Below are 17849 nucleotides of genomic sequence, written 5' to 3' on the forward strand. Positions count from 1 at the left end.
GGTGGAAGGCAGTGTTGGCAGAAGAATTCTCAAGTCAATTACAAAGTAAGGGTTTTCTGTTTGCCGGGGGTACCTGGTGTCACATTAGGGAACTGTGAGCCTTGGGTACTTCAGTGAGTGGGTGGCTCACTGTGTATACTGTGTTGCTTCTTAGGCGGCCCGAGGACAGTTGGCTTATAGGTGACCCATTCATTCAAGCAGGGGTCTCTTTGGGGATTTTCTGCATGTGAGGCTAACATGGGTCACATGGGGGGCAGGACCGGCCAGTCAAAGCTTGGTCCACAGTCACCTAGTGCCCTCAAGGCTTTCATCCCATGGATGCGTCACCTCCCCCTGGATGGGGATAAGGGCACAAGTGGTAGGGCAGCTTCTCAGTGGTGGAGGCATTGCTCTCCAGACCCAACACTCAAGAGCATGGACCCCTGGTGTTGGCCACAGTCTTGGCTAGATCAGGCTGTTGGGTAGCTGAGCTCATGAGATGTGGGTGCCATGCTTCCATTCTCACCAAGAGCTCTACTTTTGAAGGTTCTGGTCAGACAGCCACAAATACTCCCTAGCCCATAAACAAAGAACAGTCTCTTTCACTTGGGAAAGGGCACACAGAAGGAGAACGGATCATCCCGAGAGCAGCAGAGGCCAAATCAGTCCTGCCATCAGGGGTCTGATGGACGAGCCAGCTCAGTTCCTCTTACTAGTTGTTTACTTGGAGTATCTGGGGTATTTCGGTGACCTGCAAGTGTCAGGAAATAGTACACGAGGGCTTTGTATATTTTCTGGTCCGGTGTTAACTCACCCCATTGTAGCTGTCATGCAAGGAAACAAAACTTGGTGGACAACAGGCCAGGGCCTCTGCTCTCTGGTGGAGCCAGGAGATTACGGTGTTAAGTATGACTGCGAGGGCATCATATCTATGTTGAGAGGCCAGATGGCCTTACATAACTCTCATGCTGGATGTCTAAGCTGCAGAGGGAAACTGGATTCCATCCAGCTCTCCAGCCAAGGAGGAGATCAGACTTGACCTCCCCCGCCAACTGTGAGCTCTTTGCCTCCATTCACAGCAGCATCTATAGGAAAAAGCTGGGCTGCCACCTGCATTTCCGTGTAAACATCCGAGCAGCCACAGCAATGGCCTCGTGAGGGTTGGTGTGCCCAAGGAAGCGGTGTGTGGGACGGAGGGAGTAGTGCCGGGATCAGACACCGGGCGGGCAGGCAGGTAGTGACGACATCTGTGCAGCACAGGCGCCATGGAACTGAGCCAAAGGGAGGCGGGTTTTTGAGCAGGGAGCCTGGGCAGTGCCGTGTTGTTCGTAAGAAGATCCTGGGCTCTGGATCCACAAAGACGTTGGCTTGATTCCTGACCCCAACCCTCACCTTGGGCAAATGTTTGAAGCCTTCTGTGCCTCTGTTTCTTGGTGTCCCAATTGGGGACAATGGGAGCAATTACCTCTGAGACTCAGGAGGGACTTTATAGATGTCGTTTCATTACGCTCACAGCAGCCCACGAGCACGGTTCTAGGTCCCCCAGTTTACACGTGGCAGACGGGTAACCTTTTAATCAGTAATCACGCAGCTAAGAATGGTCATAATCAGCATTTGAATTTGATCCCTGTGTCCAGATTATTTCTATTCTCACCCAGTATTACTGGAAAACAAGTAAACTCAGAACAAACACTGCTGGGAAGTGGGTGCTTGAAACATGTTTGTCATTGGGCAGTGCTGAGTTCACGTTCCTCACAGCCCGTCTGAGGCTCCCTACGTCTCCGACTGCCCCTAGTGGGGTCTGCAGGGCTCTGGGCAGCTTCTCCTTGATCTCTACCCCAAGGCTCTCTGCTCTCTAGAGGTTGATACTCAAACCTGACTGCTCAGTAGAGCTAATGTCTAAAAACAAAAAAATGGTTGGGAGGGTACGGCTCAGTGGTAGAGCATGTTCTTAGCATGCAAGAGGTCCTGGGTTCAATTCCCAGTATCTCCATTAAAATAAATAAAGCTAACTACCCCCCCAAAAAAGGAAAGAAGTATTTAAAAAACAATAAACAGTACAAAGGCCCCACTCCAGGCTGGGGCGCACTATGTTTTAAAGGCTCCCAGATGCTTCCCATGTGCAGGAGGGTGAAAGCTACCCCTCTACACCTCTTCTCGTGAGCTTGTCAACTCACACCCATTAGCCTCTTGAAACAGGAAAAGTACTTGTCTCAGCGTAGAACTTTCTCCTGATTTCTAGACTTTTATTTGCCTACTGGACATCTCTCCTGGAGCCTACAGACACCCAGCCAGAACTGAATCAGTTGTCTCCTCTCACGACTTGCTCCTCTTCCTGCCCTTCTTATTTCAGGGGATGGCACTATAATTTAGGACACTGCCAAAGCCAGAAAGCTGGCCGTCATCTTTGACCTCTTCCTGCCCTTCCATCACACCTGTGGCCAATCCGTCCACCTGCTGAAATGTTTTCTTCTCTCTCCTCCTGGCGGGGCCTCAGCAGGCCTTCACATGAATCTGCCAGTAGGTCTCCCTGCCTCTATCTTGTCTCTTTCTAGATCACTTTGCATGTCCCCTCTACCTCGGAGGCACACAGAGTCCTTTGTGATGTGTAGCTGTGATCTCTCCACCTGGTTGCTTCACCTGCCTCCCACACCCTGTACTCACTTCTAGACTATTTGCAGTTCCTGGAAGAGACCTGGCTCTCTTTGGCCTCCCTCCTTTGCATGTGCAGCTCCCCAGGTAGAAATGTCCATAACATTATACCTTCACCTGATCACTTCTAGGGCATCTCAGAACTCACCACAGTGGCTCCCTCCTCTGGGACAGCCCTGACTGCAGTTCTGGCTCTCTGCCCCGAGCACCCTCTGCTGACTGTTATCCAAGCCCCCTTAACACGCCTCCTCAGCCATCATTTCACGATGAGTCCTGTGCACCTAGGAGCTCCCGGAAGCAGGGACTGTGTCTTTTGTCTCTTTATTCTCAGAGCATGGTAGAGACTCAGGTATAACGGTGGAGGGAATAGTGGTTATTCTGGAATTTCTCTAGAGTTGGGGCCTAGGGTTAACAGTCTGGTTGGAAGAAGGGCTTAGGGTATTTACCCTGAAGCCACATTTTCAATTAACATTTCATGTTGTTTTTGTCTACTATTTCAAGTTACAAGTCTTAAAACAGAATGACGATTTCTAAAAATTACTTTACTGAAGATTGAGGAAAATGGCAGTTTTCCATATTTAAGAATATTATCTTAATTTTGTGTGACTGGGGTGGTGGAAAATAGAAATGCAGGGGCTACTAAAGCATTCTCATCCCCTTCCCCACCCTCAGGTCCTTCGGACAGAAGAGACAGAGGGATGTGAGGAGAAGGCTTGGAGGGTGGACCGTGCACTGCTTTTAAATTATGACAGTTACTTCTGCTTTTATTAACTTTCTTTTTTAATGGAGGTACTGGGGCTTGAACCCAGGACCTTGTACATGCTAAGCACGTGCTCTACCACTGAGCTATACCCACTCTTCCCCCTGATATTTGTGTTTTTAGTAGGCATAATATGCTGGTAGCAGGTACTTTAGCATCAGACACAGTAACCTGCCTCTGACCATCACGTTAATACCTTTCCCCTGAGCTAGAGAACTACATAGTCTGTTTTCACAAGTTCAATAAGTTATCTAAATTTTCTTTTTTCTTAAAAAAAGGCATTAACTCATGTTTCTCTTCAGTATCGCCTATAAATAAAATGTGGTTTTGTTAATCATTTACCAAAGTGTTAAGTGTAATAAATATTAAGTACAGATTTCTGAAGCATCAGTTATCACTGGAGATCCACATTCTGCTGTTCTCTCTCTCTGTTCGTCACCTTACTTCTGGAGTTCTGGAAGCGGCGCCAGGCAGAACTTGGGTAAGAATGGGACATGGTTGAGCAGGAAGAACAAGCCCTTCCAGAATAGGAGGCACGGTGACCACACGTGGAGATAGATGAGATTACCCAGGAAATGCGGGCGCTGTTTAGATGCACTTTAGTCTGTTGACTTCTGGACTTGTCAGCCTTGGCTTCATGTTGGAATCACCAGGGGACCTCAAAAAATGTTGGTGCCTGGATTCCATCACTGCAAACTCTGATGGCACTTAGTGGCCTGGGGTGCATTCTGGCATAGGGAAGTTTTTAAAGCTCCTCTGGTTATTCTAATGTGCAGCCAAGGTGAAGGAGCACTGCTTGGAATGGTGGACACAGAAGAGAAGTGTGGTCCTTCATTCATAATAACAGTAAAAATGGGGAAATGAAAAAGACTGGTATAAACGTATAAGAAAAGAGGCATTGATTTTTATCCTTTCAAAACACCAATAAAAAAATGCAAAATAAAAATTAGCTGCTATGGCATGAATGTAGAAGGAAAGACACATTGGTTTTTATAGTTGACTCCCATTTTTTCACATGTGCATTCATTATTGCGGCCTCCTTTTCATCATAGACTAGGTGCCCCTTTGCCTTGAACTAAGTCCCAGTCACTGCTCCCCCTCCCGTTTGGGATGTGCACAAAGCAGCGTGGCTCTCATCCTAAAGTCAGAGAAGGGTAGGAGAAGCAGGGAAACCTTTGTTGATGTGCCATCAGTGTTTGAGCAGTGTTTGAGCTAGGCATTTTCTATAATTGGAAATGTAAATTTATTGCTGCCACTCCTGCTGCAAAATTAAAAAAATAAAACTATACATCTTTGTATTAACATTCCAGAGCTATGAAAAGATGGTTTTTTGAGTCATCTGTATTATTGCTTCTTTCCATCAGCTGAGATAATTTAGAGCTGATGGTACTTGCAGTCAGCAGCAGCAGGACAGTAGGTTGTGAGCATGAATAACACTTGGAAAGAAAATGCTTTTACTAGGAGCATCTGAAAATGTCTCCAACTATAGATTTTATAAATTGAATCACAGATCTACAGAATGTTGGCACTGAAAAGGTCTGGAGGGAGCAGGTCAAACTCCTCTGTTTATAAATGGAAAAAAATGAAGTTCAGCTACCAATAGAAAATGACATTTGTCTTTTACAATGTAATAAGCTTCTAATAATCCCCATTATGAATAGTTCTCATTGTTTACAACTGAAGTTGGGCGTAAAAGCATATGTTGGTAAAAGACTGTACATTCAGAAATGAAAGCTGAAACTTAGACAAAATTAGATGTTCATAATGTTTTTGAGTCCAGAAAAACAAAAACTTATATTGGCAGCATACAAAAAATACTGAAGAAAAGTATTTTGGTCATTTAAACTGCCAATTTTAAATTTAAAATTGCCAACTAATAAGTTTAAATTTTCATTGGAACATGCATGTTGAAAAATTGAAGATGAAGACTCATTTCATTTTATCGTTCTTCCTTATTTAAAAAATTGTTTAATCTTTTTTTAGTTATTTAATTGAAACATTTTACTTTAATTGCGAATGCATGCTCCATTGTTTAGAGCGGCCAGCGTTGTGGTAGTGAGACCTTGGGAATGAAGTTGCCTAAATACATATTTGAACAGAGTAGCTTGCTTCCTGGTAATCTTGGACAACTTAAATTCTCTGTGCCATAGTTTCCGATAAAATAAAATAAGAGAGTTGCTTCCTCATGACTGTGGTAAGGACAGGTCGAATTAATGTTCAGAATCTACTTGAAAGACTTCCAGGCACAGAGGAAGGGCCATGTACTTAGTTACAGCTATTATTATTCTATATCTGGTTTTATAATCCAGGTAAATCTTGAGTCTTACTGATTTCATCTCTAAAAAAAAATCTAATTATAACCTCTAAAAGGAAAACTCTAAAACTTCATAGTTGAAGCTAATTAACGCATAAAATTCAAACAAGAAACACACAGCGGAGACCAGTTAACTGCAGACACCTGTGAAAGTTCCTGTCCTGCACGGACTCTAAGCTGTCACTACAGTCACTTCTGAAATCAAAGGCAAGCTAAGGAATAGAGCTTTAAAACTTGGCCTTGTCAGGTATCCAGACGCCTAAGCTCAGACCGTGGCAGGGAAACAGTTTATTGTTCACATGTGCATTTCCAACAAATACTATTAAAATGAACACTGTATGTATTTTGTTGTGTGTTTTACATCGATAACAGAAAAGAAAAGAAAAAAAAAGGAAAAAAACCCCATGCAGTTACAAATAAGGAGGCTGTGTCTGAAAATTATTATTTTTTTAAATTATGTTTAGGATTTAGTGACCAGTTAAGAGAAAAATCATTTCATTGGTGTAATCCCTTGATTGACTAAACTTGTTTTTTTAATTAGGAAGAAGAGCGTGTTTCCTTTACCACCTGGGGAAAGTGGGTACCTATAACCCTTTGTGCAAGTGCTCTTTTTCTGGGTAAGAACCTGCCACAGACTTTTTGAAATCTAATGTGAAATGCTGAGAAAACTGAAAATCAAGCTGGGAACTATGTAGTCTCGTAGAGAAAACTTTTACCAGAGAACATCTGAGCCTACACAGGGCGCCACTCTGGAGGTTCCACAGTCTCTTCTGCTCACAGTGCTTCCCCCAATTCTTTTCATCTCATTTGTTAAAATCAGATCAGTGGTTTAGGATTCTCCAGGGTCTGATTAAGAGACCAGATGGAGGTATTAAAAATTCTAAAATTTTCCAATAATAACAACCAAGGTAAAATGTCTAAGAATAGCCTAACAAAAGGATAGTAGGAACTAACAACAAAAATAATAAGAACTACTGAAAGATATAAAAGATGCTTTAATCACATGATTTTAGATTAAAAGATCATATCTCCAAAATATCAGAAGTTATAAAATTGATTTGGGATTTATTGTGAATAAAATCATATTAGTAATATAATAATTAATAAGATAATGAGAGTTTTACTAGTTCAAGAATAGCCAGATTAGAAAATAGGACAGGAAGTCCAGATATGGGCCCTGATATCAATAATAATTTAATATAAGAGATGGAAGGCATGACAAATCAGGGAGATAAATAAAAGATATTCAGTAAATGGAACACTTGTTAGCTACTTGGGGGGAAAAGAAAAGATTGAAATCATACAGTGAACCATATATTGTGATAAAGTCCAGAAACATTTAAAAAAGTTACACAATTAGAAAAAAACTAGAAATAAATATGGATGAATATACAACCTCTAGATGAACAGTAAGTTTCAGAGGAAAATATATAAAGATTTCCATGCATCGGAAGCATCCTAATTTTAAACGAAACACCAGAGGATGTTATTTGTTTCCAAATCTGACAAGGGGCTAATTCCTTCAATACATAGAGAGTTCAGATCACTTCAAAGGTAACATCAAAAAATCTCAGGAGCGTAGAAGGCAGAGAAGATGAACACACATTCACAAAGGAAAAAATAGATGTCACACTCCAATGGTAATTCAGTCAGTGCACATCAAAATGAAGTAGTTTTCCACCTCTTGAGTGACACAGTTCTGTTTATGAGGATGAAGTGCCAGTGATCACCAATCCCATGCCTAGGTTACTGGATATTTTTTGTGAAGTATGGTTGATTTACAATGCTGTGTTAATTTCTGGTGTACTCCTCAAGTCTTCTTAGATAGCAGTCTGGCAGTTCATATCAAGAGTCAAAAATATTCATAGGCTTTAATCCACTCATTCAGCTTTGAAAAACTTTTAATCAGGAAGTATTTCAAAAAGTCAGGGAAATGTCAGTATGGATGCAAGTCACAGACATAGTTTTCTATGTAGATATATATAAAATCTCAGCCAAAATATTCTTCCACCCTTCACATAGTAGAATATTATGCAGCCATGAAAAAGTGTGTCCATGAGAATATTTTATGACATGTCAAAGTGTTGTGCTTATGATAGGCTTGAGAATAAAATTAATATATAAAATGATTTGTAATATACAAACAATGCACAGTTCTGAAGGAATTATGTCTATAGGTAGAAGCATTTTTCTTATTTTAGTGTTTATTCATTTTCAGAGTTGGAGTCGTTTGATAGTAGGTGACAAAATCAATCTCCAATGTGTTTAAACAACAACCAAAGAATGGGGATGCATGGGATTTATTGGTTCCTGTAAATGAAAACCTCAGGTCTGAGGTCTGGCTTCAGTCAAGGAGAGATACTGTAGCCCAGATGATGTCAAGGGCTGGTTTTGTCCTGTCTTCATTCTGTGTCCAAAGATGTCTCAGCATGCTGCTTCTAGGCACTCAGCATCCCAGATCACACATCCATCCAAACCAAGAGAGGTCTCTTTTGCCAGCTTCCTCTCTTGATAGAGGAAGCTTATCATTCACATGGGCACCAGCACGTATCTCCTCACATAATAGTGGCTCTTCCTGGGTTATTTGCCAATTCACAAATCATGTGCGAGGCCAATAGAATGAGGGGTATTATTTGTCTTAAACCAACTGAGATCTACCTCTGGTGCTTCAGAAAGAGTGGGTCAATCGAGCTTAAATCACAGGGCTAAAAACAGAAGGCAGGTTATTTATCCTAAAGCAAATTCTGGGTCCTCTCCTAAGACTGGGGACAGATACAGGACAGCAGTTCTGTCCACTACTGAGTACTTTCAAATTTTCTTTAATGAGCAAATATTAAAGTTATGATCAGAAAAGATGATAAGTAAGAAGAAACTTGAGGAAGGAGAATGGAAAGCTTTCCTGTTTTGTAAGAAATACTGAACCCATTAAGTGCTTGGAAGAAAAATGGAAATGTGTCAAGTTTGTAAAAGTTCTGAAATGAATTAGAATTGATTTCACAGACCATGTAGGAGACAGTGCTATACAGTTAGTGTGTCTTTGGGCTCTTTGAGTATTTCAGTTCTTTCACTTAATAGATGCTTCATTTGGGGCAAATTGCATCATCTCCACATGGCTCTATTTCCTCATTTGTAAAAGAGATATAATATAACATTCCCCACAGAGTGATTGTGAGGATTTAGAAAAATAGATGTGTGCTGAAGCAATAGTAAGCATTTAAGGAATCTTAACTATTATGATTACTTAATACATAATTAAAAAATTATTATGCAGACTTTTTAAAAATGCATACTATTTAAATGGCCTATATGTGCTGTACAAGAGAGGAAGGCTTAATATACCTTCTATAATACATTTTTCTCAGCCTTAACTAATTTTCACATTTAATCACACACACACCAAAAAGTTATTCCTTCCACAAGCATGAAGCCTTAACTGTGAAGAAAAGGATGATGAAAGAGAGTAGAGGAGGAAATAAAATGCTTTCTCTACAAACTTATGGCTTAAAAACTAAGAAAAACACCTTTTTAAGACTTTGGTCACCATATTCATAGCTAATACTTAGGTAGAGTTTTTCACATGCCTGTGGTTAATGTTCTAATTGTTTTCACAATTAGTAAATCATTGACTCATCACAATAGTCCTATAAATTGCTATTATTATCCCCCCATTATATGGGTGAGGAGATTGAAGCCCCTAGAGGTTAAGAAATTTGCACAAGGCCCCACGGCTAGCATCAGAGCTGGGATCCAGATCAGGAGTTTGGCTCCAGGAGAGGCTTGTAAACACTCCCTTTGCTCTCCCCTGCAGGTGCAAGCCAGCTTCCTGCTATTACTGTAAGTAACATGATGTGGTTCACTTAGTCTTGAAATTCACATTCTTTGTAGCTTTCTCTGGGGCAGCCATCAGGAGCAGCCAGGGACACTGAGTACATGCTTCTGGACTATGACCAAGAAGGTAGATGGAAGGAAAACAGTTTAAAAATGGGATCTTTAATGTGCATTCTTCAGTGGCCAGAAAATAACCTGCCTAGTGAGGAACTGAAACCCTATCAGCCACGTGAAAATTATGCTTCCGACACCCCCGTTGCCCTTGGGTCCACACAGTCAGAACTACAACGGATCAGGGACATGAATCTTGTGCAAATGCAGGGAGTAGGAGTACCTGCCATTTTAAGATCTCAAGGAGTATGAGAAGCATGTGAAGCTTTCATCAGCAGAGACCTGCTGTCACTTCCACTATTTCCCTCAGGGCATGTCCGCAGCTTCACTGGTCCTATTCAGAATGAAGACGACAGCTAGCACCTGCTGACCCCTGAATCAGTGATAGGTTCTCCCTTGGAAGGAAGCATATCCCCTTCATTGGTTACAACTAGTTCATAACCTAAGTACTTCTATAGATGTAGAAGGGATACTTTCATTGGTTCTGCTATCACAGACTTGTCTCCAAAAGAACATGCCACCAGTTACTCCATTTTCACCCATTTAAAGATATACTTAACAGGCTTCCTTCTTTAGTGCAGTTTTAGGTTTACAGAAATAGTCACAGAAATTGGAGTTCCCATATATTCCCTATGCCCTGCACACAGCTGCTCCTGCTGTCAGCATGTTACATTAGTGGATGCACTCATTCTTTTTGACATCCTTCATTCCTCCTCCCCTAAAGTTTAACATGCCTGATATTCACGTCTCTTGTGGCATTTACGTGCGATTTACATCACTTCTCACGTTTATGTGAGGTTTACAGCACATGCATGTTGTCTGTTTAAGCGTGGGGTGGGGCAAGTTTTCTGTGTAAAAATACGATCATTAGTGAGTCTCATGCTGCTGGGTTTTTGGGTTGTCAGGTCCTGTTGACCATTGCTTGAGTTATTGGGATCATTGTCTATGGACTTTCAGTGTTCATTGTATTTTCTGCAAAACTTCCCAAGAACCTGAATGGAAGAGACCCAATCCAGAAGTACCTGACTGTGCAGGTGGGCCACGCCCATCACTGCTTCCCTCATCAGTTTTATCATCATCGTGACCCTGAACGCCATACATGAGAAACCGGCAATCATGATGACGGACTCTGGTAAGCTCCTCCTGCAGCTGAGGTCATTTCTACACCAGTTTTAGAACCAGGTCAAAACAGAGACTGTGTCTCTTAGGCACTTCAATTCCAGTACATTACAGTCTTTAGAAAACTTCAAGTGTAAACGTATTTTCTCTAGCCTATGTGAGAAGTGAATTAGCTCCAGCTTTGCATTAGTGAAAGGGACAAAGGAAGCATTAGAATGTCCAAGCTCTGTGTAAACAGGTCAGTGCTTAATAATAATTTCAATTACATTAGATCATGTACCCTATTGTTGAAAGTAAATAGTCTCTGTATTGCAAATAAGTGGAAGATGGTCGTGGTTCCAGTGGCACACTTGCTTGTGTGTTACAGAGAGGACAAGTAATCACAGTGTTATATGTCTTCCCCCCATGCTTTTCTTGTTAGTGTAGCTCCATTCTCATCAGCTGTGGCTTCTTTAATAAATGTTTCTTCTCTCTGGCTTGTATCCCAGCCAGCGGCTTAGCGGCCCAAGTTAAGTGCTTCCCACACGCTGCATGTGGCTGGGTGGTTCTCCCAGTGGTCTGCTCAGTGGTCATCTTCTGAAAACACTAAGACCAATTCAAATTCAGAACTAGGAGGATGACCCGTTTTATGTTCCCCAAATGCTTCTAGCAAGTTGCCCCGTGCTTTGTTTGTTTTCTTCAATAGTCCTACCTTACTGCCGTTCAGGGAGACAAGAGAATATCAATTAGCAGGATGTATAGAAGTAGCTTTCTGTCAACTTACACCTGACAGAGGACAGTTCTTGCCCATTGGATACAGTTGTGCTTATAAATTTTAAGGAACGGGTGACTTTTTTTTTTTTTGCCTTGTGGGATATTACGTTCATAATGGGATAAACTCTTACCACAGTGTGTACACTTGGAATTAGCATAGTAGCTATGTTAAGGAATTCAAAACAGCTTAAATGAAAACACTGAATTGTGTGTGTGTATATATATATATACACATATTTGGCATGTTAACTCATGTGTCCGTGGCTTTGATTAGGATCTAAAAGCCATTCACAGTTTTACAGACTATACTTTTCTTTATTCTAACTGCAGAGTTCCCAAGGACCAGACTGACTATGAGAACAACCTAGCCATGAAGGTGTTCTTGTTCCAGTTTGTCAACTACTTCTCCTCGTGTTTCTACATCACATTCTTTAAGGGCAGATTTGTGACTTATCCAGGAGATCTGGTGTATTGGCTGTGAAAATACAGAAATGAAGACATGTGAATACAGCTTTGTGTTCTGACAGTCGAAGCTGTTTCAGATTTTCTCTTAGTTTCCCAATGAAGAGTGTCTTTACTCTCTGTTCCTTAGATTTTTTTAGGCATAAAATAATGACTTTATTTCATGTTAGAGCTATCTAAAATTTAAATGAGATTTTCTTTCTAATATTCCAGTGTGACCCAGGTGGCTGTCTCCTTGAACTGATGACACAGCTGACAATAATCATGGGAGGACAGTCAATCTGGAATAACGTACAAGAGGTGTTACTTCCTTGAGGACTAAGTCATGTGATCTTTGTGTGAGAACAGCCCACCCATCCAAGTCATTTTCCTGCATGCCCATCTCTAGAACAGGGGAGACTCTCTGCTTATTAAAGCTCTCCAGATAAGATGATCCAGCCAAAAGTGTAAACGTACCTTCTGATTAATAATTATGCTTAAATACCTTCTTTTTTAGGTTTAACTTAAATCCTCATGTGCTATAGTTTCTGCTTATTAGCCCATCACTGGGGACTGACTGATCAGAGCCCTTTGAGAGATGGCTCTTCTTGGGACCGTGAACTAAGTTTTCCCACAACTTCCTGCAACTTTCTCCTCCTTTTATACATGCATTTAAAAATCCATAACACGAATTTGTTGAGTGTCTAGTATGTGCTAGTCAGTGTATTAAATGTTGTACATATATGTGTGTGTGTGTGTGTGTGTGTACAATTTAATCACCCAAACAATCCTTATTCTTGTCTTCCTTTTGCAAATGAAGATCCTGTGGCTTAAAGAGGGTAAATGATTTGCCCAAGCTCTCATTGCCAATAAGAGACAACTGTGGGACTCGGATGTAAGACCCTATCTCACGGAATCCATGTTCTTCTAAGAACAGAGACTCTCTTGTGGTCTTAAGGCACAATGTTACATAATGTTTTAAGAAATACTTGTCTAAAATAATAACTACAGAGGTTTTGACTTACTGTTCTCTTCCTAAAAATGAGAAAAGCAGATGTTAGCAAAGGTCACACTGTCCTTTTGTTGTTCACATAAGCCCAATCCCATATCAAAGTGGACAGTCCAGTGTTATCTGCAATTTCTGAACATTTCAAGGAGCTTACTGTATTCGCTTTCTGTTGATGTTGCAACAAGTATCCCCAAACGTCATGGTAGTAGGAAGAAAAAAGAAAAAGTCCCCACTAAACAACACAAATTTAACCTTGTAGTGTTCTTGAACGCAGAAGCCTGCTGAAGTCAAAGTATTGGCACGGCTGTTTGTGAAGGCCTCAGGGGAACCTGTGTCTTTGACTTTTCTGGCTTCCAGAGGCCACCTGTGTCTCTTGGCCTGTGACCTCTTTTCTCTCTCTCAAGGTCAGCATGGTTGTGTGCCTCTGACTCTGATCCTGTGGTCACATCTCCTCTCCTCTCGCCCCTCTTCTGCCTCCCTCTTCCTCCCATAACGACCCTGGTGATTACACTGGGCTCACCTCTATAATCCAGCTCGTCTATCTTAGAGTCAGCTGGTTAGCAACCTTAAGTGCATCTGCAAACATAGGCCCCCTTTGCCAGGGAATCTGACCTCTTCCTATGTTCTGGGGATAAGGACATTGACATATTGGGGGGGAACGTTTTTCTGCCTACCACACTAATCTTTTTAAGATAATTTCTGGCTTTGCGTTTCTGTTCTCATGAAACTGTTATTCTCTCTTCTGTCTTGCCTTCCACACCAGCATTCTGCTCCTGCCCAACCTAACTGCAGAGCTCACCCCTCTCTGTGGTGTCCCCCAAAACCACTTACACAAGCAGGTCTTACTGTTGTTTGGAGCATGGAGGAGAAACTCAAACAACTTGAATTTTGAAATAAAAAACCTCCATCATTTTAAAGTCTTCCATGTTACTATAAAAAATTTTATTTTTTTAACTTCATTTTTTAATTTTTAAACTATTTTAAACTTTGTAATTTTTTTAAACTTTACTTTTTTTCTTATCATCCTTCATTGTAGGCTCCAGAAACCTGCTCTTCTGCCCACCGCATCCAAGTTCCCTTTCATTGTTTCTCCTCCCTTTCCTAACCTTCCTTCTCTCTCCCTTATTACCAAGTTTCTGTCCATTCTGTTTATAGGGCAGTTAAATTATTTTTTCTTTCTTTCTTTCTTTCTTTCTTTCTTTCTGTTTTTGCAGAGTGAACACCTTTGGGTGTCAGTGCGTCCTGCCACATTTCTTCACAAGGGCTTCATCTTTCAGCTTCAGTGTGGATTACTGGGGTCTGTCCCTAAACAAAGGCATTTCCCTTGTCCCCCAGCTCACCACGCCCCTCAAGAAAAAGATTCTGATCTCCGCTGTGAAATGAATCTTTTTTTCCATCCTGTGCAGTAGACAACTCTTACCCTGAGCTCACATTCAGATATTTCCAGAGGAGTAAAAGTAGCTCGTGTGCAAATAATACTACTTTTCTCTGTGAAAAGAAATAGATCAGATAGAGGAAACACTTAACTCAGATTACGCAAAAGCATTTTCTGAAGGAAATAGGTTAAATATTTAACAGTAAATTTTGTTGAATCTGGTTATCAGTGAGCTACTTTTACCAATCAAGAAGGATATATTTCCTAAATTGGTACTGAGAAATTCATGTGGAATGAAACTTGCTCACATGAACTAGTTTAAAGTAAAGGATGCATTATAGTATCTGTGGTCTGTTTATACCTTCGCTTAAGTAAGCACATTGTTGTAGGTTCCAGTGAGCTGAACTTTGCCTCCATGTATTTCTACTATGGGCTAAAATATTTAGGGAATCTATTTTGAATTATGTTCCCCTTGTTTGAAAACCAGGAATGCTGAATGGTAGCCAAGTCCGAGGGTGGCTTGTGTTTTCCTCAGTGCCTCTTCTCTTTGTATAAGGTGCCAGTTTCCTTCTTAATTTTCCATGTAAAATCCTAACATACCAAAGATCTAACAATTACTCGTGCTGCACCAAAACTATACCCATCCTCAAAAATACATAGGAAGGGAAAAGAAAACTTATCAAAGCTAGGGACTATTTTCATGCTATTTAAATATGTCTAAAGGAACATAATGAAATGAATTTCACCATATCTCACCTGCCTCCACCCCCCCAATCCCATGTGGGATTCTTGAGTAGGATTCTTGGAGCAGTGATGCCGTGATCCAGGCTCCCTCTGGGGTCCCCCCAGCACTTGATCGGCACGTGGTATAAAGTAGGTCTCAGTCCGAGCCAGCTGAGTGAGTGAGTGACTCACAGGCATCGAATGCGTAACATCAGTGAATTAACAGCATTCTCTGTAGGACTCAGAGAATAAGCTGAGTGCCCTGTGGCCTTCCCAACCTCACATACTATTTTGATGTTGGGGTCATTTCTGGGAATGTTATTCTGTACTTGACAAAAGGCTAGTAAAATTCCAGGGTTAAGCAACTTGCCCTAGGGAGATTTTATGATAAAATATTAAGAAAAATAGTTAAATGTCCAAAATGACACAGCATTGTCCTTTGGTGTTTAGATAATGTATGGCTGTAATTTTCTTACTTTATATGTTTTCTACATTTTCCACCGTGTGTATGCACTACTATATAATAAGAAAAAGCAAATGTTTAAAAGAGAAAATCTCTCTTCTCCGGATATGATTTGATTAGAGGGTGAGTCAGATACATTTAATAAGAGAATCTTAAATACATGTGTCCATAACTCACTCTTGAAATTCAGGAACAGGAAACTCAGGAATGAAATAGATTAAGAGAATCAAAGATACTTGTATTCAAGATTAGCAAGTAGGAGTGTCCTCAACAGAAATGGTTATAATCTATAATTCAGGGATTATATGTGATACTGAAGGTACAAAGACAACATGAAGTAGAAAATGCCACGTGGCAAGCACTGAGTAAAGGGCAATTTACTATGATTATGCCAATATGTTTGGTCAATTCCCAAGCAAATGATTGTGTAACCCCTGTTAGAGGGAGAAAGCTTCCAGCCTTGGCTGGAGAGGGGGAAGGATTCACTGTCTGTATTTTTCAAAATGTCTACAGGTGCTTCTCCTGTGCAAATTGATATCCCTGCACGAGAACCATAACCCAACAGAAAACCCAAAAGACCGAGGACAATGATGGGTAGACGACAGCCCAAACTTTTCTGCCACAGATGAGTGGTTCCACTGAGGAAGACTGAGCAAGAGGCTCAGATTCTTAGCTAAGGACAAGCATGTCGGGACTTCTAATACGACCTAATGCCATCGATGGGGGAGGGCAGTTCAGCACAAGAAGGGAGCGCCAGGTGAGTTAACATGGAAGTTTCATCCCGAATCCAAACCGTAATGGATTTGGGTCCCGGAGGGTTAAAGCCCTGCTTCCCTGGGGCATGGACCGGATTCCACAAGAGGCTGAGACAGGAAGTATGAGGCAGAGAAAAACTCCCCCAGGAGACTCCCGTGTCTGGGTGCCAGGAAGGGTGATGGACGAGCGTGGTCTCAGCGCCACCCGCACCGCAGGGGCCCGAGGGGCTGTGGAGCTGCGCGCTCCCGGCCGAACCTCAGACCTGACTGCAGCGCTCTGGGCTGCGGCCTGGGGAGCGGCTTCAGCAGCAGTCTGTCCCCGTCCTTCTCGTAGGTGCTGCAGTGACCCCCACCCCTGTGGCCACGGTGTTCCCAAGCCAAGGGTCTAAGTGACTTCAACCCTATTTACAGGTGGCCACAGCCGGTTAGCCTGTGCTGCTCAAAAGGAAGATCCCACATGGGGTTTTGATGTGTTAGGGGGGATTGTTAATACCTGGCCTGCTTTGAATCATTTCATCCAGACAGCAGCCTGGGCAGTGGAAGTTTCATCTCCCAGTTTTATTTCAACTTATTTGTTGAAAGTATAGTTGGTTTACAATATTGTGTTAATTCTTGGTGTACAGCATAGTGATTCACTTATATATATATATATATATATATATATATATATATATATATATATATATTCCTTGTCATATACTTTTCCACTATAGGTTATTAAGTAATTGAATGTAGTTCCCTGTGCTATACAGTAGGATCTTGTTGTTTGAAGCAAAAATTGCTAAACAAAGTAACAAAGTAAGCAGACTAAACCTAGCCATGTATATGACAGAGTTGAGTTTATCTCAGTATTTAAATGTGGTTTTGATCTCCAGGATCACTTTATCAACTTATCATAAGTAAAGGGCCTGTGGACCACTTCTCAGAAAAATGTTTTAAAATCATGAGATTTAGAGAATAAAGAAGGAAGATAATTATACTGAAAAGCAGATATCAAAATATAGAAATGGGCATTTGTGATACAGTAATATCTGAATTATTGGAAGAACGTGTTGAATAAGAGGATCCAGTGATGGGTCTACTAACCACAACATTCTGCCACAGCAGTGAGTGTCAATCATCTTCTGAGATCTGCAACAATTGCATTTTGAATGTAAATAAAGTAAAATAACAAATAAGTCATGAAGTGTGGATTCAGATTCAGGGGTATCTCGAGTCCATATCCCCACCACTTCCCCGAGCTCCCTGCTCTTCCCCTAATGTCATTGAAAGAAATGGGGAAAGTTTGTGAAGCGAAGGGCATGTTCCATTGCAAAGAAATCTCATAGCAAACCTGGGAGCATGGCCAGTGAAAAGTTAACGCTGAGACTAGAGTCAGTGGGAAACCAAGCAGGGGCAGCTCTTTACAAGTCACATCATACCCTCAGTGTGTGTCCACGTGTGTGCATCAGACGTGTGGGCATGTATGATATATACACCTGCCTTCCGTGTGAAGCCGCCTCACTGTCCAAATTTGAAATCCATCCAGACGTGCAGTGCAGTCAGCCGGAGCTCAACCAGACGCTAA

General features: G+C 41.5%; 2 long non-coding RNA genes across 2 annotated transcripts in view; both read left to right on the top strand.

Moving 5' to 3' along the window:
• LOC140694602 (uncharacterized) overlaps positions 1 to 16274 on the top strand; it is a 39458-nt gene extending 23184 nt beyond the window's left edge. Inside the window, exon 3 of the long non-coding RNA XR_012070186.1 lies at positions 16041 to 16274. This is a non-coding gene — a long non-coding RNA (uncharacterized lncRNA). The remainder of the gene's footprint in view (positions 1 to 16040) is intronic.
• The window catches only part of LOC140694596 (uncharacterized), a 490643-nt gene that overhangs the window by 139465 nt on the left and 333329 nt on the right, over positions 1 to 17849 (top strand). The window lies entirely within an intron of this gene.

This window comes from Vicugna pacos, unplaced genomic scaffold (assembly GCF_048564905.1).
Source record: "Vicugna pacos unplaced genomic scaffold, VicPac4 scaffold_65, whole genome shotgun sequence".
Classification (NCBI taxonomy): domain Eukaryota; kingdom Metazoa; phylum Chordata; class Mammalia; order Artiodactyla; family Camelidae; genus Vicugna; species Vicugna pacos.